Source organism: Phascolarctos cinereus, unplaced genomic scaffold, assembly GCF_003287225.1.
Source record: "Phascolarctos cinereus isolate Bilbo 61053 unplaced genomic scaffold, phaCin_HiC Scaffold_1;HRSCAF=81, whole genome shotgun sequence".
Classification (NCBI taxonomy): Eukaryota; Metazoa; Chordata; class Mammalia; order Diprotodontia; family Phascolarctidae; genus Phascolarctos; species Phascolarctos cinereus.
This window is the reverse complement of record NW_027555514.1, coordinates 184,452,774-184,479,800: the sequence shown is the minus strand read 5'-3', so window position 1 is coordinate 184,479,800 and position 27,027 is coordinate 184,452,774. Positions and strand designations below refer to the sequence as shown.

At 38.2% G+C, this 27,027-nt stretch overlaps 1 protein-coding gene across 2 annotated transcripts in view; it reads right to left on the bottom strand.

Annotated features, from left to right (window-relative positions):
• Positions 1–27,027, bottom strand: part of NTF3 (neurotrophin 3) — a 135,329-nt gene that overhangs the window by 33,415 nt on the left and 74,887 nt on the right. Inside the window, exon 2 of one of the 2 annotated variants that reach the window (XM_020994392.2) lies at positions 13,448–13,573. The exons of the other annotated variant lie outside the window; for it this stretch is intronic. The gene's annotated coding sequence lies outside the window, so the exon portion shown is untranslated. The remainder of the gene's footprint in view (positions 1–13,447; positions 13,574–27,027) is intronic. 2 annotated transcript variants of the gene reach the window in all.

The window sequence follows — 27,027 nt, the reverse complement described above, 5'->3', positions numbered from 1 at the left end:
TTCCAGCCAAACCAGCCTAGCTACTCCTTACATATGATACCCTGTATCTCCTGTCTCAGCGCCTTTAACACTGACCATTCCCAATGCTTGAATGCACTGTTTTCTCTCTTTTGCCACACAGAATCCCTTAAGACTCAGCTCAAACTCCAACTTTTATCAATCAACAAGTATTGGTTATGCACCCACTGTGTACCGGGGTACTGCACTAGATGCTAGGGATACAAACAAAATGAATGAAATAATCCCTACTGACCAGGAGCTTTTATAAGAATATTTTTATGAATTCCTCCTTCCAGCTGCTAGAGCCCTTTCTCCCCCAAACTATCTACCATGTATTTATTCTGTATACGCTTATACATATATTTGTTGTTTTCCCCAATAGAATGTAAGGTCTTTGAAGGGAGCTGTTCCATGTTTATCTTTCTATCCCCCAGTGCCTAAGACAGTGTCTTGCACACAGTAGGTACTCAATAAATCCTCATCAATTGATGTGATATTAAATGTGACCCTGGCCAAATCATTTAATCTCTCTTTGCCTCAGTTTCCTCAGCTGTAAAATGGGGATAATAACAGCACCTGCCCAACAGGGTTGTGAGAATCAAATGAGATATTTATAAAGTGCTTGGCACAGTGCCCAATACATAGTAAGTACTCAATAACTACTTATTCCCTTTCCTTTCCTTCACTGCAAAATGTTCTTCTAGTTCTCAGTTTCTGGTTCTGTGTTTCTGCTGGTATTCTCAATCCATCCTTGACCTTCAAGAACAGAAATAATTGAAGAGGACTCTTATGTCCTCTTTACCCCCACCTCTCCTTTATAAGGCTTAGCACATAGTTTCAATGGCCTCTGCTCCTTTGCTAAGCATGATTTGTCCCCTGTGAAATGGAAACATGTAGGGGCAGGCAGGTGGGTGAAAAAACCTGAATGATAGAAAAGAGAGATTCTCGGTCAAGTTTGCATTTCTCATTATTTCTCCAACCCATCTCAAGTTCCTTTTGTTTAGAAACCGCCTTGTGTCATTCCTGGAGTCTCTCCCCATGCCCCCCTTGACACTCCTCTAGCCTGTAACCCTTCCCAGTAACATATTCCATATGTCAGTCACCCTTTACATGAAATGTGTGCACTCCAGTTTGGGGGGGGGCCTCTTTCCTGGTCACTCCACCCTTTCCCCTACCCCACAAAAGTCTGTGTCCTCATCTGAAGAAATACTAATGTGCATCGGGTTAGAGGTGCTGTCCCTTGCTGGTAAATTCCCCCTTAATGTTTCCACAGGTCGGCCTCCTCCTTCCTTACAGTGAACCTTTCCCTCCCAACAGCTGCAGGGAGGGAGACCCTTCTTTAAGTAGTGCAGCTAATTGAGCTGTGCTCTGACTAAGCTTGTTACAGTGTTTGCTTTAGAGTAGGCTTTTACCACACAAGGCAACACAGCATTCTATTGTATTCCCTCCCCCCTCAGCTCGCCTCTGGCTCCCCCTCTCCTCCTAGGGCTACCCACTGTGGTAAATGCTGAAGAAAATTTTCCATTATAACTTCCAGGGCTTCTTTTTCTGCTCCCTACGACACAGACATTCCTCTTCCTCTCCCCCATTCCCTTTTCCCTCCCTAATACAACCTTTGATGCCTGACTCTTAGCCAGTACTGTGTAGGGATATGTTAGTTTCTTACTGTCTTGCCTATGGTCATAAGAGAATGGGCTTTTGCTGCAGTAGAAGTGTCTTAGGCAAGATTAAGAACTTTCCTGACCATTAGCAAGAAATCTCTTTTAAATGCTAGTGGAAAGCAAATTAAAAGTTTTCCAGAGAAGAAAATACCACAAGTGAAAGAAAAGATAAGAGTCATCTATCTGGAATAATTGAGATGCAGTGCAATGGACCAGACGACCTTTCTATCCTTAGAAAACCTGGCTAAGTCATAACCATCCTCTTTCTTCTAGAAAAGCATTTTTAAAACCCCATCTTTAAACTTCCTAATCTCTGTAACAGAAAGACCAAGGAGGCCACTTTAGTTCAGGCATTAGGGCAGACTATCAAAAAAAACAAACTGTCAACTCCAATGATTTAACAAAATAGGGACCCTCAAAGGTCTCACTTTGGTGGTATCCAAAAGAGATTTGTTTCAAGAGGAAAGAAAAGATTATGGTGGTAAATTGGGGCAGTGAGAAGGCATAGGACCACCATCTTTCATCTTCAGAGTCTTACTGCCAACTCACTTTACTTCAAGGACTAACCCTCCCATGTCTTCTGACCATGAACTGGATGTGGCCTACCTGATGACTCACAGTTCCTGCCAAACTCATGCTCAGTACAGGGGTGTGTAAAGATACTGAAAGGGTTTATAAACTATCAAGCCACAGCTCCCATTCCTCTTCCAAGAAGAGAACAGTCCAAAGGGAAGTCTTATTTTGCAACTAGAAAAGTTGGGGAAACAGAGAACGTGAATGCTTTGCTAAAGGTTCATGCAATTAGTTGCACAGCAAGGATGGGAAGCTGTATCTCAATTCCCAGTTCCACATTTTTCTACTAGGTTACCTTCTCTGATGGTTGCCAGCATCAGAGACTCCTTCTCCTCATTAATATCACAAAATTCACCAATAGAAGGGACTTCATTTTTCAGACAAAGATACCAAGGTCCAGACTTGTCCAAGATTCCAAAGGTAAATAACAGAGCTAGGATTTGTATGCATCTCAATATTATTCACTCTGTCACGAGCCTCTCCTCTTTATACATTCTAGCCATTAGCTTGGGCATCATAAAAACCTGGTTTAACCACCCCTCTCTAATTCTGGCCTCAGAGGAAAAGGACAAGAAGGATGAAATAAGGGGAGAGGGAGCTAGTAGGGAAGGTGTCCATACTAGTGAAATTGACTTTTAATTTAAGCTCCAAGTATAACAAATATCTCCAATTCACCTGATGTTGGACACTTATTTATAATGGCCAATTTGGGTTCAATTTCCACTTCTGACACACTTGTTATGTGACTATGGGTGAGACAATGAGATAATTCCTGTAGTACCTACTTTATAGGATTGTTGTCAAGATCAAACAAAGTACATGATGGATGGAAAGACCATTCACGCAGACACATTAAAGTGCTATAAATAGCACTATTACTAAGCAGACCTGTGATTTCATCAATGTAGGGAGCTCTTGGAGAAGAACTCCCTCTATCAATGCAGATCTCAGCACTCACTCTGTAACTGACAGGATTAAGAGGGTCACCAGGGGACTTCGAGAAGGTAAGTGACTTGCCTAGGGTCAATGGGTTCATGAGTATTTGCCAGAGGAAGAGAGCTTGATAACACTGAGGCCAGTTGTCTACCTGAGTCCAGTTGTCTATCTGCTACACCAGGAGTTCCCAAAATTTTTTGGCCTACTGCCCCCTTAAAAAAATACTCAGCACCCCCCTGGAAATCTACTTTCTTTAGTGGGTTTTTTTGAAATTTGCTTCTTTAAAAAAAAAATATATATATATATATATATATATATATATATATATATATATATATATTTTTAAAATGATGCATGTTAAATTTAATAATTTATTGTAAATTTATGGCTTTTTTCTTGCATTGAAATTTTGATGATGCAGTATTGTGCCATGTAATCATATAGTATCATATTGTAAACAAGTCATTACAAGCACACATTCCTGCCCATGCTGGACTCCCCAACAATGAGTGACATGCTCTCCTGCCAAACTTGCTTGTTAAGACCTGTTGGTGGACTTGACCACTGATTGGTTATAACTTGTGTTTTGTGTGTTTATTTGGAAAATAATGTAATCACTATGACTTTAACTCAGTTACACAATAGATGAAACACATATGAACAGTTTTTCAAAATTTTCTTCTCTTTTCTTTATGCTTCTGCCACCCTCTTATTTTTATTCAATGCCCCCCAACTGCACCCAAGGTTACTACCAGCCTCCCCCTTGATCATTCCAATGCCCCCCAGGGAGCAGTATCTCCCTCTTTGAGAATCTCAATATGCAATCCAACCCAATCGAACAAACTTTTTTTTAAAATATACTATTCTGCGTTTCCTGCTATGATTATTATTCCTCAGAATTTCAAAGAATCCATTAACTTGTGGATTTAAGTACTCCCTCTAAAGGTGCAGAATGCAACCTATCCATGCCTTTTCCTTCTGTGTGATTTTTGTCTACTCCCTTTCTCCAATGAACCTTCCACTGAGGATCTGTCTACCACCCTGGAGGGCTTTTTGAGAACCAGGAAAGCATTCAAAACATTGAACAGTCATTTCTTATTCTCCATACAATACGGATATACTTTCTGATTTTTTTTTTCTAGATGACATCTTCCATTCCATTTCTTGTACTGTTGTCAATATTCCTACCTCTGCCCACCATATGTCTTTCTACTGTCCTTTTTGTCACCTCCATGTTTGATTCTTCAGACTGTGGTTCCACAATTTGTAGCTATATAGCATAATCAGAGTGCATGAAATGAAAAAAAAATTATTAAACACTTATTATGTGCTAAGCCCTGTGCTAAGCACTGAGGATACTAAAAGACATTGGTTATTTTGGCAGGCACTCAATTACTGAGGCAGAAGGATTAGCAGATAGAGACCTAGAGAGAAGCATTTCAGCTGGACTATGCCAAGCCCTTTTTACATTGTTGCCCATCAAGACACTCACCAACAACTGCTAAGTAATTACAGTAATTTCCCATGTCCTCCACTTTATGGCTATTGCTATTATAACTTGGGAAGAAGAAGTAATGCATAGAATTGAGAGGAATGGGTAAATGAACAGTAGTAGTATCCAGCAAGGCTTGCCTGAAATCCCTCTTTCACATACAGCAGAGGTAAAACTAGAGGAAAGGAGGAAGAGAAAACTGATGCGTGTAGCAATCCACACGCCTTCTATTGGCCAGCATCTGAGGATCAGAGTTAGAGGGGACTTTAGTTGAGTAAATGAAAATTTATTAACTGCTTACTATATTTCAGACATTGCGCTAAGCACTGGAGATACAAAGAAAGGCAAAAAACCCAGTCCCTTAAGGATTGCCCTCAAGGAGCTCAATTCTAATAAGGGAGACATGGCCAAACAACTATGACCATCCAAGACATATAATCTCAGAAGAAAGGCATTACTATTAGGGGAGACTAGGAAAGGCTTCTTGTACAAGGTAGGTAGCAGAGATGAGGGGGAGAATATACCAAGCATGGGGGACAGCCAGTGAAAAAGCATGGAGTCAGGAGATGGAGTGCTGTGTTTCAGGAACAGCAAAAAGGCTAATGGTGCCAGACTATGGAGTACGTGGGGGAGAACAAAGTGTAGAAGAATAGAAAGCTAGGAAAGCACCAGGCTATGAAGGGCTTTAAAAGCCAATTGGAAGATTTTATATTTGATCCAGGAAGTGACAAAGAGACATTGTAGCTTACTGAGTTAATTTAGGGGCAATATAATCTACTTCCTAGTTTTACATTTGAAAAACTACACCCCAAAGGTAGACCTCTTGTCCAAAGTCACACTAGTTGCTACTGACAAAGCCAAAAACCAGAACCTGTATCTTTAGATGCCTAGTGCATTCTACTGTACCAAATTTTACCATCAGTGCAGGGATTTCTTGGTGCAGCATAGTATTGGGAATGTATTAATAGAATTAAAGTCAAAACCTCGATCTTCTACTTACTAGTTGTGGGACCTTGGACAATTCACTTAGCTTCTCTGGGACTCAGTCTCTTCATATAATGAGTTAAATTAGATGATTTCTTTAAGGCTTTGGTCCTAAGTAGGTATAGTCACACAGTTTATTTAACTTAAGGAACATTTATTGAGCACGTATTTTATGCTTCTATTCTATTATTTGCTGGATAAAAATGAAAGATTAAATACCTCTAGTGAAACTAACACAAAAGGCTGACCATTGCCTTGTTGGATAGAACTATGATTGTTGGGGGAAAAATATTTCTCTTTTGAGCCCAGATACATCTTCTGTTACTCCTACTTGCTAGTCCTAGCTTTCTATACAGGGATATAAACTGCAGACTAGCATCCAAGGTGGCCATCCTACTCTCCCACCACACTGGCAGTTCAGTTCTGCAGCTAAGGACTTCCTTTGTTCTTTGTCCTTAGCCTAGGGGCTAAGCTAAGAAGGAGCTTTAAAATACACATCAATAATAATGGCATTAAGGAAAAAATAATAAGGATATGCTAAAGGAAAACATGCTTGGTGATAGGTGTAGGTGATGTATGGGCCGCTAACAAGCCAACTGATGTGATATAATTGGGAATGTGCTACCCTGGCATGGCACCATGGCCAAGGTTGCATATTAGCAGTTACTCAGCAACACTGCACTAATGAATGGATTTTAACACCTTAGGGTAAATCTGAACCCAAGAACATGTAAAAATATGCCCACCATAGCGCTAGATAGAAAGGAAAATAGGATTTAGAGCTGGAAGGAAGCTTAGAAATCATCTCATCTACACTACTCATTTTGTTGTAAGGAAACTGGCCCAAAGGGGAATTAACTTGCCCAAGTTGAAACAGGTAGTTAGCAATGGAGATAAAAGAGCTAGAGCCCTCCACCTTCCAAATTCAGTCTTTCTCCCACTACACCACATGAGAAATGTTTATTGTAAATAATTTTTTCTAATTGAAATGAAAATGGATATTTAGGATTAGCACATGATTAATAAGTTCTGAATCTCCCTAGGCCTGTTTCCTCCACCGTAAAATGAGAGTGTTTGACTAGATGCTCTAAGGCCTCTTCCAGCTCTGAAGCCATGTTCCTATGACTACAGACTCTGCTATTAAATACCCTTGCAACAGAAGCATGGAGTTTGTTTGAATTTAACATTGCAGTGAAACAGAAACAACTCCAGAACCTCAAGGAGGTATGAAGCCTGTAGGGTCCTGAGTTGTTTGTTTCTTACTCAAATGTCAAACTCAAACAGACTCCATGCTTCTGTTAAGTGACACAGGATGAAACATAGGTGGAGTTATAGGACACCCAAGGAGAGCCAACTATTTTGATGGGGGTAGGAATCAAACATCTTAGGAAGCTGAGAATTCATCTTCTTCTAGCATAAATTCAAGCTGGTGAGATTTTTGGCAATAGTATCGCAACATGTGTGTATGCATACATATGTATGTACACATATATGTACGTGTATTGTATACACACCATATGCATATGATATATAATCACATATATGTGCATGCATGTTTACATATAATATATTATATAATCACATGTATGTGTATTTTTTTTAATCTTGATTCACAATTGAAATTATGCAAGGTATGTGGATGATGCCCATGTTATTAGAATTTATCAATACTGGAATCATTGGATTAAGAAGTTATAATAACAATAATGCATGTTTTACACACTGATGGTTAACAGTCACAAGGTTATAGGATTTGGAGCTTGAAGGAACCTTAGAAATCATTTAGTTACACTCCCCCCCAAGTTTACCTTTCTGTACCTCAATAACATGGTAAGTGACTTGCTTGAGATTACAAAGGGTGAGAATTACCAACTCCAAACCAAATGTTCTTTTGAATAATCAAAGTTTATTTATTTAGACAGTGTTTTATAATTTTTGGAGCACTTTCCTCACAAGTCTTCAGGACATAAAAATATTACTAGGCCCATTTTATAGTGTTAATTTCATGGATCATAATCTAGGATCTCAGAAATCATCCAGTCCAACCAATCTATACCTGAACAAAAATCCCTCGTATATCATCCCTGACAAGTGATCACCTAGCCATCTCTTCAAGGCTTCCAAGGAGGGAACCACCTCATGAGGCAGCCCATCCCACTTCTGGACAGCTCCAGTTGTTAGGATGTTGTTCTTTACATGGGACTGAAATATGCCTCTCTTTAATTTCCATCCATTGATCCTGCTTCTACTCTTTGAGATGAAGCAAAATAAGTTTAATGCTAACCTTTCCACATAACAACCATTCCAAGTATTTGAAGACTCCAATCATATCTTCCTGAATTTTTTCTTCTTCAGGATCCACATCCTCAGATCCTTCAAAATCTCCTATAATTCAATATTTTTCTATAATCACAGCATTTAGAACTGGAAAGTACCTAGGAGATCAATTGGTCCAACCTCCTCCCTTTACAGACAACCTGAGTTTCAGTTCCCTTCCTATCCCAATACTTTCTCTTATACACTCTCCAATTTATCAATGTCATTCTTAAAATCAGATGCATAGAACTGAACACCGTAGTCTAGATATGGTCTTCCCAGAGCTGAGGCCAATAGACTACTGACTCCATCCTTTTAGAATTAATGCAATTTAAGATTATGTTTGGTTTTCTGGTTGCTGTCACACAACTGTGATGCTTCATAGGGAAACTGATATAGGAGTATGGGCAAGAATTGTACAGGATAAGGTGTGGATCTATAGCTATAGAGGAACTCTATAAGGTTACCGATTTGTTGAAATATATCACCCTACTGACTTATATTGAACTTACAGTCCACTAACAATCAGCCAATAAGCATTTATGAAGTGCCTACTATGCACAAGACACTGTGGTAAGTGCTAGGGATACAAAGAAAGGTAAAAGACAGTCCCTGATCTCAAGGAGCTTATAATCTAATAGGAGAGACCACATGCAAAGAACTATGTTCAAACAAGCTATGGAGATGATCAACACAGAGAAAGCACTAGAATTCTAGGAATTGGGACAAGTTTCTTGTAGAAGGTGGGATTATATCTAAGACTTGAAGGAAGCTAGTGAAGACAGGAGGCAGAGATGAAGAGGTAGGAAGTTGTAGGATGAGAACTGGGGGACAGCCAGTGAAAATGCCCAGAGTCAGAAAATGAACGCCCTGCTCAAGGAACATAAAATTCCTTTTCGTGTGATTTCCTCCCCACACCCTCCCCCATCTCCATGAGTTTGTATTTATGCAGTTCATTTTAAAATCATTTTGTGTTTTCCCTCTTATAAATTACTCTCACAAATATTATCTCATTGTTCCTCCCAACAACCCTTGGAGGTGGATAGGAAAAGCATTATGATTCCAATTTTAATAATGGTAACAATGAGGGTCTGTAAGACCAAGGACCTCATCCAAGGTCATATACAAATGTCAAAGGTAGAATTCACTCCCAAATGCTCTCACTAAGTTCAGTACTCTTTCCTTCACACCATGCTATATGTGAATTTTTTTGGGGGGAGGGAGAATTCTCATATTTTAAACAGATGATGAAATTTTGCTACTTAGAGGAATCCTACGGTGAAATTTTTGCAAAGCCAATCTCCAGGCCCCAATATATCTTTGCATAAATCTAAACTTTTTTATGGAGTATAGGCTTTGCTCAAAATGAGCCATACATACATATGTACCATTGTACTAGAGATAAAGACCTCTCTTCTGTTGAACACTGAGGGTAGACTGCTTACCAAGAGAAGTAAATTCAAGTCAGCAAGCACTTACTAAGTACCAAGAACTGGGTTGAGTAGCTTAATAAGCATTTATTACTGACCTTTTTTATTTTCTATTAGCTTTTCAAATACCTGGGTTCCTTGTTTGTACAATTCCTACAGCTTTTGTTTTCTTAAATAGCTTGCAGAGAGGGAAAAAAAAAGTTAAGGAAATCTATTCCTTGCCTGGTGTTCCTCTCTGATTCCTGCTGTCTCAAACAACTGCCGTCCAGTTTTGCTAACTTAATAAGAACATTCCCTTCTTCTTCAAAGGTAGCATGAAGGAAGAAATAGAGATCTCTAACAAACTAGGACTCAAGGGAAGGAATCCTCACAGCCAGATTTTTGTGGTGGCTCCTCTGAACACTGACTTCTTTTGTTTAGAGTTAAGGCTAACACTTTTTTCTTGGGAATCAGGAAGGGAGAAAAAGATGTATGAATTTCTTGAGCAATTTTTATTTAGGTCCTGGTAGGTGACTGATATTAAGGCAGGCTATGGTAGGCAGAATTACATTGTTAGAAAGAAAAATTCAGAAAGATGAAATAAATCACAAAGGCATATCACCTACAATTCATATACTTGACCCTCATAGTCACAAATTCCTAGAAGTTCCAGTGGAAAGGGCCTTACTCTAAAAGCCATGTAGTTTAACTGCTTCTGTAATGCCCACCTACAGTAGCACCACCAAAAGCATAAATTCTGACTATGACATTACTGATAAGTGACCATCAAACCTCTGCTTGAAGGCTTCCATGGACAAAGAATTCACTATTTTCCAAGGCAGTCTAGTCCATATTTGTACAGCAACCAATGAAAGGTCTAGACTTGGAGCCAGAGAACCCTGATTCAAAAAACTCTGCTAATGGAATTAGTGTTAAAAGAAATGAATTCTAGTCCAAAGTCCAGCATTTGTTAGTTGTGTGATCTTGGTCAAATATCTAAACCTCTTTGAGCCTGTGTCCTAATCTGTAAAATGACAGAGTCAGATTAGATGATCTCTAAGGCCCCTATCAGTTGTAAAATATGATCCGAATCCCAATTGTTAAGAAGTTTGTCATATTCAACTGAAATCCACATCCTTGCAACTTCCACTCATTGATTTTGTAGTTCTGCCCTCTGACACCAAATAGAATATATCTTATTCCTTTTCCTTTTTATGGACCAAGAGGTAAAGATGGTTTCCTTGTATATACTAACAATAGTTAACATTAATACAGTGCTTTAAGGTTTGCAAAGCATTTAACAAATATCTCATTTTCTCCTTACAACAACACTGTGAGAAAGGTGGCACTATTATCCTTATATTATAGATGAAGAAATTGAAGCCAAGAGGGAAAGTAACTTGCTGAGAGTCACCTATATATGTGTCTGAGGCTGGATTTGAACCCAGGTTCTCATGATTCTAATTTCATTGCTCTACCCACAGTGTCACCTATGCTTTCACCTTAGGAATAGAGTCAGGGCTAAAATTTAAGTCTCGTCTCTCTCATAGTTCATATACATTTGATCAGGATATTCCCAAGTGTGACTTTTTAGTGTCCTGATACGTTTGGTATTTTTTGTTTGTTTTTAAGTGATGCAATTGGGGTTAAGTGACTTGCCCACAGTCACACAGCGAGGAAGTATTATGTGTCTGAGGCTGGATTTGAACTCAGATCCTCCTGACTCCAGGGCCGGTGCTGTATTCACTGTGCCACCTAGCTTCCCTGGTTTCCTGATATGTTTTAACATCAACTTAATTCATACTTCTAAGGTGATTTGACATTTATAGAGCATTTTCATTACAACAACCCAATGAAGTAAGTAATGTATGAATTAATAGCTCCATTTTATAGAGGGGAAAACACAGAGAGATTTGGTGACTTGCTCAGTGTCACATAACTAAGTGTCATAGCTGGGATTCAAAACTAGGACTACTAACTAATGGAATTCCAGGCTCTTTCTACTATACCATATCATAACTATCAATGGAGTGAAAGATAAGATGAAGTTCCTAAAGGAGAGTGAAAATAACAAGGGGATAGATGGAATAAAATGGAAATTTCTAGTTTTGCTTGGTTATGAGGCAAGAGCTGAAGGCAACCAGAGATTAACACAGACAAGGCATCTGTGAAATTTCATAAGGGTCTTGCAATCAAATATAGAAATTACTAGGAAATTAAGATCTAGTCTGGTGCAAAATTCTGATGATGTTCATTGGGCCAAAATGTTCGGTTCAGCTTCAGTTGTCTTCTCTGCTGGGAGATTTCAACGTTTCATGGAGAAAGAAACAAAAGAAAAAGAAAAGTATTCTTGAATTGCAATGGTAGAATAAGAGAACACTATATCTCCATGGCTTTGATTTAGGACTAGAGATGGTAGAATGATGAAGGTTTCTTTCTGCTAGATCATTTAGATTGGAAGTGCAGTTAATTTTGGGTGAGATTGTACTATGAAGGGTAGGAACTCTACAGGGCCCCTGGGATTTTCACACACACACATACAAACCACACATGAAAAGTGGTTAAGGGAGGGGGTGAGGAGAAGAATATTTCCCAAAAGAATTGTTGTTGTTCAGTCACATCTGACTCTTCATAACTACATGGACCATCACACACTGGGCCCTTCTGTCCTCCACTATCTCTCAAAGTCTGTCCAAGTTCCCAAAAGAATTTCCTTGCCCTTTAAGAATTCAAAATAAAATGAATCAGTCTGAAGCTGAGATAATTCTAGCAGTCAGGATTCTCAGAGTAAAAAGCATAAAAGATTTGCTTTGGATCACAACTATGGACAAGTCATTCTCTGTAACTTTCTTTTACTACCACCACAATAGCTCTTCTTACCTACATCCCCTCTGCATCTTCTTCTTCTATGGGAGGAAAGGTACATTAGAGTTTATCTAGTGCAATTTGTGATTGATTACCTCCAGGATCAATACAAAATCCTTTGCTTGACTTTGAAAACCTTTCACAACCTAACCTCTTCCAAACTTTCCCTCTTATACCTCACTCTGCTCTATATCCTCTGTCATCCAGTGCTATTTCCTGCAGATAGCACTTCTCTCAACATCAATCATTTTATATCTTTGTCCCCCCAGCCTGGAACCTTTTTCCATCTTATCTCTGCTTCATAGCTTTATTCAAGTCTCAGCTAAAATTCTCACCTTCTACAAGAAGTTTTTCCCAGTCTTCCTTAATGCCTTCCCTCTGAGACAACTTCCAATTCATTCTGTATATATCATGCTTTGCAAGTCATTGTTTGTATGCTATCTCCCTCATTAGACTGAATTATTTGAGAGTAAGGGCTGTTTTTTGTCTTTCTTTGTATCCTTAGTACTTAGTAGAATGCCTGGCACATAGTAGGTGCTCAGTAAATTATAACTGAGTGACTATAGATAGATCTTCTAAAACACCCCTGAAAATGGTCATCTAACTTCTATCTGAAGTTTTTCTGTAATGTGAAACTCATTCTAAGACAGTTTATTTCTAGAGAGGTCTGAATACTAAAAAGAACTTTTCTATATATTGGCCTGAAATTCACTTCTTTGATTGCTAATGAATAATACTAACAATAATAATATTTATGAAACTTTTATGTGTTAAGTGTTGTGCTAAAAATTGGGACATAAATAGAAAAATGTGAGTTATTCCCTTAAAGATCTTATATTACAATGGGGGAAATTATACATATATCTACATCTATATCAATATACATACATACATATATATATATATACACACACAAATATATATACACATACAAATATATACACACACACATATATACGTACATATATATATAGAGAGGGGGGAGTAAGGGGGAGAGAGAGGAAGAGAGAGAGAGAGAGAGAGAGAGAGAGAGAGAGAGAGAGAGAGAGAGAGAGAGAGAGAGAGAGAGAGAGAGAGAGAGAGAGAGAGAGAGAAATAGAGAAATGTCTCTCTTGGAAGGGATTCTGGTTTGAAGAATCAACAAGAATGGTAAGTGGAGTCATAGAGTAGTCATTTGACATAACCTTTGCAGTAGCAATGGTAGTACTCACTTGATTACTATGCCCAAAGCAGTGGAGGAGGCAGGGGGAAAAGCTCTAATAGGGTAACAGTGCAGATGGCAAGATGGCTCCAGTGGACAGCTGGATGAGACATGAAGCATAGTCCTGATCTAGGACCTACAAAAAATAATGGATTAGATGGTTCTGACCTCATTCATTCATCAGATGAGAGTTTACACTCATCCTAATTCTGTCTTTTGCCCATAAGAATTAAGTCTATACCCTCTTCCATATGACAGCACTACAAATGTTTCCCAAGTCCTCTTAAGGCCAAACACTCCCAGTTTTTTCAAATTGTCCTTCTACGACATTATTTCTAGTCCTTTCACTGTCCCTCTTTGAAGAGTTGATACACATTCCATAAATCTTAACATTTTGATATAGAAGAAGAAAAGAAAAAGGCCAGGAATAGAGTCCCTAGAATCTTCCATTAGAGAAAAATAAAAAGAAAGGAAAGCTAAGAAAGTACAGTATCCTCAAAACCCAGAAAGGAGACCATGGGCAGCAATGTCAGATGCTGCAGAGATGTCAAGGATTGGAAAAAAAAATACCATCAGACTTGTCAATTAAGGATGATTGGTAACTTTGAAGAGAGGGATTTCAGTTGCATGATGAGGCTAGGAGTGAGACTACCAAGGGTTGAGGAGTAAATGGAGAAGAAATAGAGGCAATAAACAAAGACAACATTTTCTAGGAGATGTGCTGAGAAAGAAAGATAGAGCAGGAGAAAATTTGATTAGATTTTTTAATCTAGTGAAGGTTTTTTTTTCCTTTTTTGATTGGATTTTTTAATCTAGTGAAGATTTTTTCTTTTCTTCATTTTAAATGATGGGAGAGTTTGGGGGCATGTTTGAAGGCAGCAGGAAAGGAAAAAGATAGGGAAAGGCTGAAGACATGGGAGGCAAAGGAAGGATGATTTAGATGATAATCTGCTACAAAAGACCAGAAGGGATGCATCATGGGTACATTCAAAGAGGTTAATCTTGGCAAACATTGCTAGTTATGGTCATTCAATCAATTCTGAATCTATCTAACTATATCAATTAATCCGTGAGGATATCACAAGAGGCTTAAATATCTTGCTAAATTCCAGGTATATTATATGTCTGTTGCATTTCTCTCATCAACAAGTCTAGCAAAACTTTTTTTTTTAAAGAAATGAAGTCATTCTGGTATTACCTGTTTTCAGTGGACCATTTCTAATTGTTCACTAATCATGATTTTAATAATCCATTCTAGAGTTTCAGTCATCAAAGTCAAGCCCAATTGCCTATACTCTGAATAATTCATTGTCTTTTATTCTCTGAAAATCTAGGTGGCATTTCCAGGTCTCCATTTGCAGAGACACCTTTCTTGTACACCATAACTTCAAAAATCACCAAATTTCATTTAGGATGCTTGCCATATTTCCCATTTACACTTGTTTCCCAGGCTCTTCTCATCTCGATTCTCTGAGAATCCTACCTTGGACTCAAGTTAAATAACCCCAGAAGAGGGAGTGTCCAAACTTAATAACCTGGAGTTGGGGTACTCAGCTACAGAAGTGGGGGGAGTGTGCATGAAGGGTGCAAGCAGAACTATCAGCAAGCTCACTTGCTCCTGGAAACTCTGCCTCGGTAGTGAACAAGCAACTTGGAAGTAGTCTCAGTCTTCTAAGTGGATATCAGCCCACCTGGGAGAGAACTAACTGAACTGAAGTGAGAAACAGGGAGGGGAATATGCTAGAAAGAAGAACAAACTAGCCATAATAAGGTACAGGAAAGGAAAAACAAGCTTACCTGTAGTAGCACAGTACCTAATAGTATATGCCCAATAAATATGTTTTCAATTGAATTGAATCAAACAGTCCCATTAGACTGTGGGGGTCATGATTCATTTAAACTTTGTAAATCCTTCAGCACATTGTTCTGCACAGAATAGGAATTTAATGTTTGCTCAATGGAATTCTTCCCTTCCAATGTTTCACAGGTTATGGCGTTCCAAAGTATTTTTTTATGTGGAATTCCCCTAGTCTTAAATATCCCTCAAGTCACTTCCCACGTGTGGAAATGATGAAACGACTTTCCAGTAAGAATAACTTAAGTTCCTTCCATGGGGCCAACATTCATTCATTCACTCAGAAATAATTCATTAAGCATAGAACCTTCAAGCTACTAAATGTTAGCTGCTGGGGGAAGATATGAAGTTTAGGAAAGGCAGGATCCCTGCTCTCATGGGGTTCACAGACTAGTCTTAAATCAGTAAAGTATGGTTTTCTACAGGAGAATTTTTAATATTATCCACATGACTATCCAAATTAAGAATTTGACCTGTACTGAAGCCCTCCTGTTCTTCATTGGGATAAAAGGATTCCCAAAGATTGAATATAGTTTCCCCCACCTCCAGAAAGAGTTGTGGACTAAATCAGCCTTTCAATGACTTTTGCAAAAGCATTTTGCTTGTAGGAAATACAAAATGTGCATTGGATATGTTTGTATTATGCCTTCCTCCTTCTAGCCATTTTACTGCTTTCTCTGGCTCCTCATGGTCAGGATATAATGAGATAGTGAGGTGGTATGGTGGATAGAATGATGAACTTGGAGTCAGAAAGATGCAAATTCAAATCTTGCTTCAGATATTTACTTGCTATGTGAATAAGAGCTTAATTTAACTAACCTGTCTGCCTCAGTTTTGTCATCTGTAAAATGGGAATAGAAGCACCTACCTGATAAGATTGCTGTTAGAATGAAATTATCTTAAAGCACTATATACACATTAGCTATTAGGGTAAATCCCAGGATGCTATACCACTAGATCAGATTTTCCAAGGGAGATAGAACTCTGCTATTCCTTCTCTCCCCTCTGAAGAAGGAAGTTACTCTAGGTAGTCTGACTCTGAATATCTAGCAGGGGCACATATGGATATTTTTACTCATTCATCACAAACTTCTTGTCTCCAAGAAATACTACACCTGAATTAATCATCCAAAGATAGGTAAATGGATGTGTAATTGATGACCAGCCAACAATGGAATGTGTGGTTGGTTATTAAGGGAAGGTTCGTGGGCTTCCTTGATGACCTGAATAGGATTGAGAAGTGCAGGAGATTTTAGAAGCCATCTAATCAAATTCTCTCATTTTACAGATGATCAGACTGTGACCCAGGGAGAAGGAGCCTGCTTAAGGTCATAAAAATAGTCACTGAATCAGGTCTTCTGATTTCCTCATCCAGTGATCTTTAAAATTCACCATTATGGCCATCAATATTCAACCTTAACTATTTTTTAAACAGGGGAGAGGCATGGTTACATCTATTAAAAAGACTTGTGCTTTAGAGAGATTATTTTGTCCTATGGAGGAGGAAGGGGGCTTGGCCAGAAGAGATGTAACCATGCCTCTCCCCTGTTAAAAAGACTTCAGTGGCTCCCTATTGCTTCCAGGATGACATACAAATTCCTTCACATGGAATTGAAAGTCCTCTATTATTTTGCTCCAACCTATTTTTAAAAGTTTTATTGTACATTAATCATCTTCTTATACTATAGTGTTATACAAAGTAGGCTATTAGCTCTCATCTAAAATCGGCTTGCCATCTCCTCCTTATATGCATTTTTGCACTAGTCATCCCACAAAATATATTTCCTCTTTAATCCTCTACCTCTCAGAATCTTTATCTTCCTTAAAAGATAAGCTCAAGTATCACTTTTGTTACGCGGCATTCCCTGATCTTCCTCAATTGTCTCCTAAAATTACCTGTGTATATGTATCCACCAACCCTCCCCCCCCAACATAAAACATAAGCTCCTTGAATTCAAGAACTTTCATTTTTAGTACACTCCCTTGCATGGGATAGATATGGAATAAATGTCTACTGGACTGCATAGCATTTCCTCTTTTATCTCTTCTGAATAGAAACAGAGAATCAACATAGTTGTACTGCTTTACATTTGTATATCACTCAAAGCACTTTCATTTTGTTCTCTGATTAAATCTTCAACAACTTATTCCTTCTGAATAATGAGGAAAGGCCAAAAGAGGGTAAATTTAGCAGCAATGTGATATGATACAAAGAATCATAGATCAAGAAGATTCTACCTCATTTTCCATGTGAGAAGGTGGTGGGGGAAGGAACAGGAGAAGAGAGAAACACTCAAAATGAGTAAGGAGACAGTCTTTGAAAGTGATTTTGATGACTTTGAAATTGTAAAGAAGGCTAGAGATTGAATTTGGTGAGGAAAATTTGGGAAAACTTAAGGGAAAATTGAACAACTCAACAATGCCTTAACATAAAAGAGGGTATTAAGGTGTCACAAGGGATAGAGTGCTAGACCTAGTGTCAGAAAGGTCTGAGTTCAAATCAATTCAAATCACTTACTATCCCAGGGTAACCCACTTAATGTCACTTAACATCTATTTGCCTTTGTTTCCTTATCTCCAAAATACACCTAATACCTACCATCTAGAGTAGAGTCAGAATCAAATGAAATCTCTGTAAAGTGCTTTGCAAATCTTAAAGTGCTAGCTAATGAGTAAAAGGAGAAAAGACTGACCCAAAGAAAAGGAATGATTTGAAGAGGAAGAGGAAAAGGTAGTTGTTATTGAAAAATAAGTAAGAAAAAGGTATGTAAAATAAATTGGTAAAAGAAGTAAGAGGACTGAGAAGGAAAATGGATCCCTTGAGAGAAAAGGAAATCAGGTGTGGCTGTCAAGTTAAAAGGATATATCAAAGGGTCTAGAGATACAGAGGGACAAATCTATAACAGCATTATGTGTACATAGTGGTTAGGCAATGACCTGTAAAAATCCACAAGCAGTTCAACATACACAGCGAAGGATCTCACTCAGTATGGAGGGAATGGAAAAGTCTGTAATGATTTGTACTGCATATGTGATACCAGTGTTTCTGCCACAGTCAAGTGATTTCTCTCTGTTCCAAATGCAAAGTAACTTCCCTCCTAGAGGCAAAAAGGATTAATGTTATCAAAGTCAATAAAATGTTCTTACAAACAAAAAGATGGAATTGAGCTTTCCAATTTAAGAAAGTTAAAAAGAAAATGATCTATAGTGGCAGGGGAAAACGTGAACTGTACCAAGAAGTTGTCTAATAGAATTGCATATAGCAGAGGAAAGGGAAGAAAAGGAACATTGTATACCTGAAGTAAAAACAACAACAAAAACCTAAGGCTCTTCCTGAAAAGGAGGAGCTGAATCATTTGAGGAGGAAGCAGCTGATTATCCTCCAAGGTATAATGAAATGGAGCCAGAGAAATAATCAAGTGAGAGATCATCTAACAATTGTCTGGCTCCAGGGGACCAAGACAGTTATTTATTAAAGGGGCATCTAGTCCACATACACTCCCATTTTACAGATGAGGAAATTGAGACACAGAGAGATCAAGGGGCTGGCAAAGCATCACACAACTGAGCAGTATCTGAGGTGGGATTTGGACCTCAGTTGGCCAAAAATCTATCCATTATGGAATGCTGCCTCCTGGTACATGAACCCAAGATGTAACCACTTCCCAAGACTTCTCAAAACAGATGACAAACATTCACTCCTAGGAGATGGAATGTAGAAACCATTTCCAAAGGTTACAAGATCTTGAGCAAAAAACTGTTGACCGTAGAAGCCCAAGTGGTGGGTGACTTCTTCATGGATATACATTGAGAGTTAACATCATGAATTCAAAAAGATCATGAGAAGCTATACTAGGGGTGTCAAACATTCAGACCACAAAACTCCCAAGTAGGCCCAAATCAGATGAAAATGTAATGGAAAATATTTTACAAAATAAAGAAAAACAAAATACAACACTGACAATGTTAATTTGTGGTGTTCTAAGTCAATATGTAGCCTGTAGCCAGTTTGTATTTGAGTTTGACAGAGCTGGGCTAGAACATTAGTCTTAACTAATGAGATTTTATTCAATAGAGATAAATGTAGAGTCTTATACTTAGGTTCAAAAACTGACTTATAGCTACAAGACAAGAGGAGCTGAGAAAGTATTTTGACTGAAAAAAGAGCTGGGTCTTTGTTTCGTTTTGTTTTTTAATTTTTTTTTAGTGGATTACAGGCTCAATGAGTTAACAGTATGATGTTGCAGCCAAAAAAAAGGTGGGGAGGGAATGTTGGGTGGCATTAAGAGAAGCAAGGCTTCTAGGAATGAGATGATAATCTTGCCACATTCAATAAACATGCACAGAGAGTTGGTCTCAGAGGTTGGAAAACCTGGGTCTAAGTCTTACCCTGACAAATACTGATTGTTTCCCCCTGGGCAATAGTTGTTGATCTACTTTAGGTGTGTTTGTGTGTGTTTGTATACACACATGAATCTAAACACACACACACACACACACACACACCCTAGGGTAGGTCATACCATTTCCACAGTATTCTATTCAGTTCTGAATGCCAGTTTAAGAACTCTACAGATAGACCACAAGACATCTGGAAAAGGTCAACCAGGCTGCTGATGGGACTTGAGTCTGTGGCATATGAGGACTATATGAAGAAACTGGGGATATTTAACCTAGAAAAGAGAAGGCTCCGGTGAAACATGGTAATTGTCTTCAACTATTTGAAAGACTGTCATATGGAGGAGGCGTTAGATTTTTTTTCCCTTCTGTTTTGCTCCAGGAACCAGGGACCATGAGTGAAAGTGGCAAAGAAACAATTTTAGACTTGTTGTCAGGAAAAATTCCATGAAGACTGGAGTTATCTAGATGGAGAGTGGGAGCCCATAGAAGTGGGTTCATGTGAGATGTTTTCAAGTAGATGCTGGACTGCCACTTCAAAAAAAAAACAAGCTGGTATGTCTTTGAGAGTATTCTTTTAGACTTTGTTTCTGAAGTCTCGCTGAGTTTAGGGTGGACTAGATAACTGCCGAGGTCACTAAGGTTAGCTCCACAATACTATGATTTGGAAATATGAAGAATGCTTAATTCCTGGGCTTAGATCCTGACTCTACCACTTACTATCTTTGTGATCTTAGTCCAGGTGACCTTTCTTTCTCTACACCTTAATTTTCACATATGTGAATAATAAAGACTGTACTATCAACTTAGACTGGGCAGAGGATAAAAATATATAAAGAGCACTTTGCAAAGACACGCAATCTCAAATGTCTTAGGGCAGTTTTAAGCTTAAGACTCTGGGGAAACTACATACCATTTAATAAATGATAATAAACCAACAATTTTATTGTGTTAATAAATTAATGCAAAATAATAAGTGAATTAATAGAAATATAATATCTAGAGGAGGAAATGATAATGCTTCTGTATCCTTTCTTATTCAGACCACATATGAAGTACTGTTTTCAATTCATCATGCTTCAGGAAGAACACTGGCAAACTACATGTCCAGAGGACAGTGCCCAGAAAGAAATATAAGGAGACTAGAAATCCACTTAGTAACTCTGGATACTTAAATGGGAGAACTGGAACTAAAGAGCTGAAGTAACAGAAGTGCAAATATCAGCTCAACACTTGCCCAAGATCATAGAGATAGTGAATGCCAGAATTGAGAATCTAGGCCTCCCCAATTTCTGGTCCAGAAATCTTTCTACTGCTTCTGAATGCCTGCTTACTGCATTTCATTGGAATTATTTATCAAACAATAGAAGTTTTCAGACTTGGACCTTTGGACCAATCATTTAGCTTAACTCCCTAACTTTTCAGTATTACTCTATGCTGTGGAATGTCCCCAAGAGTAGGTGACTTGCTTAAATCTGCATTTTAACATCACAGGGCAGAGAAAATTGTTTTTCTTTCCGGAGTCCTGGTCCCTGTGGCTCCTGGGTTGGGAGTATGCTAAGGAAAAGTAAAGAAAGGTGTTAAATGTGAATGTGTAAATTAACAATCACTTCCCCTTTCAGAAATTAATAGGAAGGCTCAGGCAGCTCTCCACAGTCAAACAATGGAAAACAAAGATGTTGTTAATTTAAATATGTAAATATGCTCCCAAAATTAGATCACGAAAAATATAATTTTTATCTTGTTTGGGGTTGCATTCACGGATGAACAATCAGCCAGTTGTAGGCATATACATACAAGCTCTCATATAGCCAAACTCTGTGTCCAGACTGTATGCCAAGCACATAATTAATTTACTTCACCTACACAAAGACTGGTTCTGTTTATAGAATACTAGGACCAACTTGGAGGGCTGAGGACAGTCTGCTACACTTATGTAGGTCTTAAAGAAATAGGGAGAGGTTTGCCAGTATTGCTGTTTTGTTTTGTTTTGAATAAACCTCAAGACTGGGTAAGAGACTGGAATAGATCATTTTATGTCCCACTCCACTTCTAAGATTGATTAATTCTCTGTAGATATACACATTCCCTCCCTCTGTCACTTATTAAAAGACTCTCCAACTATACCACAGAATCCTAACTGCCAATCTTGGTAATGAGAGCTGTATTTCATCTCATGTTTAGAGGGGAGGGAGCAACCTCAAAGCACTAGCTAATCTTCAACAGGAAGAGGGCTCCCTATGTTTAATTCCACCCCCTCCCCAAAGTCAGGTGTGTGAGAGCAGAAGGAACACTGGACTCAGAAGATTTGGTAGAGGATATCAATGTAGCATAAAGCAATAGATAGAGCCCTGGACCTGGAATCACTAAGACCTGACCTCAAATCGAATCTTAGATATTCATTAACTGTGTGACCCTGAGAAAGTCATTTGTCTGCCTCAGTGATGTCATCTGCAAAATGGGGAGGATAATAGCATCATAAATGATAATTGACTATGACTATGATTTTCTCCCAGGGTAGTTATAAGAATAAAATGAGATATTATTTATTATTATTAGTATATGTTATTGTTATAAACTGAGATGTCATTTGTACTTTGCAAACATTAAAGTACTATATAAATGCTAACCATTAATAAGGAGGAGGAAGAGAAAGTAGAGCAAAAGGAGGAGAAGAGGGAGGAGAAGGGGGAAGTAGATTAAGAATCACAGAGTTGGAAGGGACTTCAGAGGCTAACTTATACATCAAGAAAAATCCTTTCTACAACATGACCAACAAGCAGCCATTTCACTTTTGCCTGATGAGGGTGAACCCATTCCTTCCTAAGGCAGTCTATTTAGTCCTGGGATAGGTCTTATTGTTAGGAAGTTTTTCCTTAGATCAAACCAAAAACTGCCTCTTTGGGATTTCATTCATCATTCCTGTTTCCGTCCTCTGGGGACAAATAAAAAGGTCTAATTCCACCTTTCACATAACACCCTCTTAAATACTGGAAGAAAACTTTCAGGCCTACTATATGCCACATACCAGAGATATAAACATAATGTTAAGTAAACAAAAGTAAAAATAAGGAATTTATATTTTCAGCTTATAAAATCATAGATTTAGCTGGAATTGACCTTATGGCATGAACTTAAGATCTTATACCATCACTGTTGCCCTCCTCTATAAGCTCCTCATCTTATCAATATCCTTCCAAACATGTGACATCCAGAACTGAATTCTGTTCTTCCAATATGGTCTGATCAGCACTGAGTGTAGTGGGACTATGGCCCCCTTAGCCTTCCTTTGTCTATCTTAATCTGGTCTAAGAATGGATTTACTCTTTTGATTACTTCAACATATTACTGATGTTTATTGTGGTTGAAGTTCACTAAAACTCTAGTTGCTTCCCCCCCCCCATGAAGTGCTATGTAGCCACACTATGCTTATCAAGTTGATTTTTTTGAATCTAAGAGAAGACTTTACATTTATCCTTATTATATTCCATCTTATTAGATTTGGACTAATTATTATAGCCTCTTGAGATCCTTTTGGTTCCTGATTCTTCTACGTAGAAAGAGTTCTTGCTGGCTTTGTGTCATCTGTCATGTGATAAGAATTCTACTTACACTGTTATTCAAGGCACTGAATGTTGATCAGCAGAGGTCTGCATACAGATCCTTTGGGCACTCCATTAAAACCTCATTAATGTCCACTGTTTGGGTCTGATGCTGATTCTATTTAACTGTGGTTTTGCTTAGACAAGTGGTATCAAAATCAAATAGAAACAAGGGCCACTAAACCATAAAAAGAATACCTGCAGGCTACATATTGACTTAGAAAACCGCATATTGATATTACCTACGTCTTACTGTCTTTTTATTTGTTTTGTTCAATCTGGTTTTGGCTGCACTTGGGAGTGCTGTAGGTTGAGTAGCTGACACCTCTGCTCTAGAGTACATCTCTCCATTTTGTTCACAAGAATGTCATAATTGTCAAATGCCTTGCTAAAGTCTAGGCAAAATGCATCTATATCATTCTCTCAGTTTACCAACAATCCAGTCAAAAAAGGAAATAAAGGTATTCTACCATGACCTGGTTTTGAAGAAAAAAACAAAACAAAACATCCTGGCCTTTTGTGATCCTTTCTTTTCTAAACATTCACTGACCGTTCTTTTAATTCTAGGATTCTGACAGAAGTCAAAGGTCAAATTTGGTGGCTTAAGGTTTATAGATTCTATCTTGATGGAGTCTTTTTAATTAAGAAATATATTATTTTCCAGTATTGTAGTATGTCTCCTTTGCTCTATTAGCTTTCAGATATCACAATCAATAGGGCAACAAGCCCATCTTCCAGTTATTTCATTATTAGAAGATAACCTGCATTCAAAAGCAGTTAGATGCTGTCATACTATGTCCCCAATTGTCTTGAATTTCAACTCATTATTAACCATCGTTGTTCTGTTCTTTATAAACCAAAGATCATTCCTCATAAGTGAAAAAAGCAACCAAAATTAGATAGAAGGAACTCTGCCTCTTCTCCCTGATCAGTTATTTTCCCCATCACTCTAAGCAAAGGCTCTATCCTTTCTTTGATTCTGTTTTGTTCAATATAGATTTAGGAATTTCTCCTTTTTTTTGTCCTAAGATTTCTTCACAAGTTCCATGTCATTCTGAGCTTTATTAGAAGCTATTTTTTTTATGGGATTTCGCTATGCTTTGGTAGTCATCTCCATTATTTGCCCTAGCTTCAATCCTTTGTACCTATCTTTTTAAAATCTAAGTTGGGCTATGAGTTTCCTGTGAACCCACATTAGTATTTTTAGACAACTGTCTCTTTTCCTCTTCTTCCAAACTCTTTCTCTTTATATCTTCAGAATTTCTTCTTTGAGAATTTCCTCTCCCACCTGGATTTATTTGCCCAATGGAATTTTAATCCCTGGGCTTCTATCTAAACCAATTCATCCCACCAAGCATTTGAAAAGCATCTACTACATGGTAGGAATGTTGAGCAGCAACACAGCATAGTGAAGTGAGGGCCAGTCTTGAAGTCAGGAAGCTTTGGATTCAAGCCTTGCCTCTGACACATACTAGCTGTGATCATGGGCAAGTCGGAGAACTTCTCAGTTCCCCAGCAAATCTTTTACTACTATAATTTTTAGATAAATTGTTTTAGTGGATGAAGATTCCCTATATTCCATGGAGAGATATAACCCCAAATCACAGACGCAAACAAAAAATGGGGGCCAGAAAAACAAGGCAGTGCTAGGTGTTGTGACTACAAAGACAAAATGACAAAATAATACCTGCTTCTGTCATGGAACTTACCTTCTACCAGGAAGATACAACATGTAAACAGATGAGTATATATGCAAAATTACTTAGGGATGGATAGAGCATTAAGAAATAAGGGAGCTGGAAATAACCTTCCATGGCATGGGAGCTGATCCTTTGAAGGAAGGGAATAGACAGAAAAGTAGGAAATAGAATGCTAAATATAGGAAAAAAGCAAATATGTCATTTTAGCTCAAAATGAGAATGTGTGAAGGGGAATAATGTGATAAGCTTGGAAAAGTAGACTGAAGACAGATTCTGAAGGGCTTTAAAAGCAAAACAGAAGGTTTTTTTGTTTCTTTTTTTTTTCACTTTATCATAGAGGCAATAGGGAGCCACCAAAGGTTCTTGAGCTGAAGAGGAACAGTTATTATATTGGGAGTTGTATGGAGAAGATTGAAGAGGAAAGTGACTAGAAGCCAAGAATCTATTGCAACAATCTGAGAGGTGAGGGCATGAACTACAGTGGTGGCTCTGTAAATAAAGAGAAGGGAAAGCCTGTGAGAATTCATATTAACTTAGAATAGACAAGACCTAGCAACTTATTAGATTGGTGGAAGAAGGAAGAGTTGAATATGATGCTGAAACTGTAAACCTGGGTGGCTGTAATGACAGTGGTGTCCTCAGTAGAACAGAGAAGTTTGAAGGTTTAGGGAGTTTAGGAGAGAAGATAATGAATTCCATTTTAGACACGAAATTTGTGATGCTTCAAGGACCTCTAGATGGAAATGTCAGCAGGCAATTGATTATGGTAAGCTCAACTTCAGGAGAGAGATTAGAATATTACTTATTCTGAACTGCTTGACATATATTCTCCCCAAAACCCAGTGTACATGTTATTATATTTTGCATTCCTTTCCATCATAAATTCAAACATGGTACGTCACTTCCCCCAGTGTTCCAATTAGTTCAATGTAATAATCAGTTTCTCTTTGTGAGAATTAGTTCCAGAATAGAAGATGCCTTTCCTAATTCTTTCATTTTCTGAAGGATGAAATTATCACTCAGGCAAATCAAGAAATTATTGGCTATTCAGATTTTGGTACAGGGAGTCACAGAAGGTATCTGAATAACTGAAGCCTACCTACCAATATATGTCATTGCTTTGTGCCATACTTATGGTCCAGTCCCCAAACTCACTTCTCTCCTCTTCTTATCTGGGTGTTCTGTAATATATTCTGGTGACATTTTCATTTCTGTTTCTATCTCTGCAGATGTTCACCCAAATACTCTTTACTATGCTTCTTCCCTCTGGCACTAGTATTTCTTCACATGAGTAGTTTCTGAAAATAAGGTGCTCTCACACTCCCAAACCCTTTAATCTATCTCATTCCTCTTAGATAGATACAGTATATACTTTCCAGAGCCATATTCCAATAATGAGTTTCATCCCACCAAGCCTCAGTGACACTTTTGAGGTCAATTTTTTCCCTAGGAGTCAGGTTTTCTAGTTTGTCTTACTTGCTAGCAATATGCTGGGCTTTTGTGGTTAGATATTTGAGGCCATGGATTTTATTGCTCACACCAGTACTGAAATTTGTTTCTTGTGAATTAATTTCTAGACACTGCTAATGCTATGCTTCAGCCTATTTTCTATATTATTGAGATTAGTGGCTGTACCTGGGTAGTTCCTTTTGCTTTTCATGATCTACCTTCCTTATCCTTTTTGACTCAAAGTCCTTTGATTAGACCTGTAAGACTCCTATACAATGTATTCTTATCACTCCTTGTTACATACATTCATATTTTCTCTAGCCAGGAGCCCATACTTTGAGCCACAATCCTGGAGTTCAAAACTCACTTTCAGAAACTATTTCCTTAACCACCTATTCATTTTCTAAATCTTCCCCTTTCTTCTGAAATATTTCTTGCTTTGTCCTCAGTTTCTACCCCAAGATTTCATAATCCTCACATTGCTCACCAGTCCCCTCATCACTCCAGGTTCCCTTATAGGATATGTTTAGTTGTTATCCCAGACAAGTTCATGGAAGCTTGGAGTGGTGTGGGAGGTTTGGCTTCC